This window comes from Pinus tabuliformis, chromosome 3_2 (genome assembly GCF_031772625.1).
Source record: "Pinus tabuliformis cultivar Carrire ecotype Pingquan chromosome 3_2, CPIR1, whole genome shotgun sequence".
NCBI classification, from domain to species: domain Eukaryota; kingdom Viridiplantae; phylum Streptophyta; class Pinopsida; order Pinales; family Pinaceae; genus Pinus; species Pinus tabuliformis.
Window position 1 is genome coordinate 79,506,293 of NC_142302.1, and position 4,566 is coordinate 79,510,858.

Below are 4,566 nucleotides of genomic sequence, written 5' to 3' on the forward strand. Positions count from 1 at the left end.
TGGAAACGTTTAATCCAGGGAACAAAGATGTTCAATTATTGGAAAGAATGCTAGAAAGTCAAGATTCAATGTAGAGAGAGATAATCATGAAAGAGGGCAAGGATGAAAGGGAGGCAGTAAGAGTAAGAATCCGACAACTTCAAAAAGAAGATAATGAACAAAAGTTTGAAGATTTAGTGGACAACAACAACAAACTGAAGCAAAGAGAAAGAGATAGCAACAAATGGAAGAGTATGGACCAGCCCAAGGATGTGCTGGAGATGGAGATTGAAGAATTATGGCAGTTAATGATGAAGCAGTCCATATGGAGGAGATTGACAACAACAATAATAATAATCAATCAGAATTTGAAACTGATTGACAAGGAGGGTAAGATGAAACAAAAGACAATTGATATACAACAACAACAAAGGTGCAGAGCATTCAGACAACTACAAACTAAATTTTGGGACCCTGGAGTTTTTCTATCAACATATGAAGACACATGATTAGGAGATCATGAATGATTTCTACCTTGGGAGTTTGATGCAGGAGCATTGGATCAAAACTATCATTGTACTTTTGTAGACATAGGGAGTCTTATGGTTTCAAGGAAGTTGGATTCCTATGTATGTAATTATTAATGTTTTGAGTGGTTAAAGTAGTAATAAATTAGATAAGTGTGAGGATATTTGTAAATGCTCTCAAATGTATGAGAAAATGAGTGATTAATGATGATGAGAGATTTGGAAATCAAATGTAACTCTTATTGGTCTCATTATTCAAGGAACTAGAGAGGATTCATAGGGATAAGTAGGAGTTAAAAGTGGACTTAGAAGATATTCAAGAGTTAGTTCAACAGATTAAGGATTTGAACCAGAATTAGTTCAACATAACCTTTTTGTATAAATGTAAGCCTGAAAGGCTCAGAGCGGAGTTAGTCAGTCAATAGTTAGAGAAGTAGTTATTGGGTCAGAGAGTCAGTTAAGCCTATGGGCAGAAGAAGAAAGGCCACAGATATAGAAGATCAGGACAAGGAAGAAATTCTTGTGTAAATATTGTTTATTAATACAAATAACTCAATTCAGAGTTGTATGATGTGTATTGTGTAATTGAATATTAGATTGTGTATGAATCAGAGAAAAACAATGTAATAGAGTGTTGCAGGTATAAGATCAATGAGAAGACAGTACTGGAGAACACCTAATACACAAAGGAATAGAAAGAGGATAGTGCATAGAGGAGGACAACAATAATCAGAAGTGATTGAACAAGTCTAGGAAGGATAAACACACAAGGAATGATATAGGTGAGTGTCGAGTGAATAGACATGAACACTGGAAAAGGTGCATAAAGATGAAAGAAGTAAAGGCACGCAGAAATAAAGTAAATGTGCACAGGAGCCGTTGGATCTGTAAGATCAATGGATGAGGTCATGTGTGATGGGAGGCCAAGATTAAGTCACGCAACATAAAGTTAAAAGATGAATGGCGGAGATTAAACCTAAGTGTTAGTGGAAGGACGGAGCGGTTTCTATAAGCGGAAGTGGTTTCTTGCGCGACCTCAAAGCCGTAAGAGGTATTACCAAAGACGGACCCGAGAAAATTACAGACTGTGATCTAATCCAGTTGAAGTCCAGATAGATTGAAACCATCCATTTAATGGCGATCAGGTGGATATCACGTGGTTAAAGTGCATGGGGTTTAAATTGAAAACCAGACACAATGAATTTTTATACAATGGGTTTAAGAGCTCGTTGAGTTCCGCAATCAGAACCATTCGTCAAGGGATGGATTGGATGGTAATCACGCTCGAACTTGCGCATAGGTTAACATTTCGAGCGGGCCTGATGGGTTAATTAAAAGAAGTTTAACTTCTTTGAGTTCCATGAGAGATGAGTTAAAGTTGGTGATACGATGCGATAGCCATTGATCTGAAGGAGCAAAAATGTACGGTGGTGGTTGAACGATAAGGAGAACCTCGACATGTGTGTAGCGGTTTGTGAAAAGGTGGAATGTTAAGGTTAAATGCGGTTAAAGTAATATTTCTATTATATGGGTATTATAATAGAAATAGCGGAATTAAATGTATTTTGGGTTAAGTTGAGTTTAACCAAAGTCGGAGGACCACGGTTTGGTTAAGACGAGCGGGTATTAAGAATTAAAATAAGATAAAGTGGGTTTTAGTCCCATGTTATGTTTCTGCATAAGATTTTAATTTAGAACCTTAAACCTTTATTTGTGAAGATTTTCACCATGGATTAGATGATTAATTCTTGGGACCAGTGACATGCAATTTTATTTGCATAATGTGGGTATTATCAGCTTAGGCTGGCATCAACTGCTTTGATAGACAATGATGAAAGAGTTTATTTCGTATATTTTCTCCCTTCAATAATGTGTTGTGAGATTATGAATATAATGGGATGAAGAACAAAATAAATGAAACCTTCTCTTTTCCACTATGTAGAGCACACAGCTTCTTGGAGGAATTACACCAAGTCTTGAGCCATCTAGAGTCTGATGTAGTTTTTGAACATTGAGTTTTGTTTATAATAATCACTGGAGAAGCTACATATTAAATATATTTTGTGGCTCAAATTTTTTAATTCTCACTTTTTATAAGCTTCTTGGAGTGGAGCTTGGAAGTAAGGATCCTTCTCTTAGTTTTTCTCACACCTCAAAGCTTTTACATTCATCACTGCATTGTATGCAGAGTGTTAGGTCCCTGTAATACTAGTGATTACCCCATTACTATTGTAGTTGTATCTCTTCTTAATATTGTTGTGCCCCTATTGTTCCCATATTGTTATTACTGTGCCCCATAGAATCCCTTTATTGTTATTTTTGTGCCTTTATATTATTATTGTTAGGTCGGCTGGGTTATATTGTGACTCCTTAGACTCCTATATATAGAAAGGAGGTTTTGTCATTTGAATCATCAAGGAATTATTCATTTGTGTAATGTAAAGGAGGTTGACCCCTTGAAGAGGCTGAATTCTAAGGCGTTGATCTATCTTTTCTATCTTTTTGTGAGCTGGTTTCATAACATTTGGTATCAGAGCTTTTGGATTCTAGGGTTTTGCAGCTCCAAATAGGTCATCGTGGAATTGTCACTATAACTTTTTTTTTTCTGCGATGTTTCAGAAGAAAAAAAAACCCATTTGAGATGAAATCGCGTTGAACCTCGGATCCAAATTTCAGAGATTTTTGCGCTATATTTGCGGAGATATGATATGAGGAAGTTGGTCTTTTTTCAGACTCCTGAATTACATTCCAAACAGGTGACCTGGGGAAAATCGTCATAACTTTCTCTCTGAGCATTGGATTGAAATTTCGTAAGAAGGTGAAGAAAGAGGACGGACTATAGTTTCTTGTATATATTTTTTAGAGCCAAAGGTCGAAACTGGGACACGTGGCACGTCATACAAGTTCGCTCTACTGAACAAGTCTATAATCAGGTCACTGGGGGAGATTTGGCATAACGCTTCCTTGGAGAATCCAATTTGGATCAGATTGGTGGCATTGGAATGAAGAGACAGAGGGCTACAACAGATCGCAGTTTCAAAACTGAATGATTTGAAATTACAGAGATACATCAGAGGCAATATCGAGCTCCTACAAAGTGAAAAAAGGTGTGTAGATTCTTTTAAGTTATTGATTAAGCTTGGTTTGAAAACTTATTTTGAAGGAATTCAAAGGGCATAGTAGAGCATTATTATCGGTAACTGATGCCCTGAGGAAAGAAAATGCAAACACCTAGTAAGCAACCTGAAAGCTCTAGCATGACTCATGAAGAAGAGGAAGAAATGCTACATGATATATCAAAATTACAAGACCAAGTGAAACAAATGTCACTCTCACAAAAGATAACAGAAGCTAAGATGTATGGCGTGGAAGCTAAGATGAATGACATGCAAGCTAAGATGGACAATTTGAAGATAGATTTGAACACAAATTTGAAGACAGGCATGGCAGATTTGAAGACAGATTTGACAAATTTTCTACAAGAAATACTTACTAATGGTGAAAGGGTAGTAAATGAAACTCATGATGCGAACAAAAGAAATGTTAATCATGATTTCATAGACTCTAATGTTGGATTGAAGACCCACCATATTCCAAAAATCGATATGAGGAAGTTTGATGGCAAGGATCCCGCAACATGGATATTACAGATGGAGCAATTTTTCGATCTCAATAATGTGCAAAACACACAAAAGGTACGTATTGCAACTTTATATTTGTAACCAAATCAGTTTGTATGGTATCAATGGCTTTGCTCTCGTAAACAAATTATCACTTGGGCAATTTTTACGGAAGAATTGACAGCAAATTATGCAGATACAAAAAGCAACACTTTTTTTAGCCAATTGATAAGTTTCAAACAAAAGGGTTCAATATTGGAGCACATTGAGGAGTTCCAAAAATTGAACATAAGGGTAAAAAATATTCCAGAGGAGCATAGGATTGATGTGTTCATAGGGACTTTAAGGGATAATATCCAACATGATGTTCACCTTTGGGAACCTGATTCATTAGAGAAGGCATTCAGGTTAGCAAGAAAAATGGAAAACAAAATTATGGC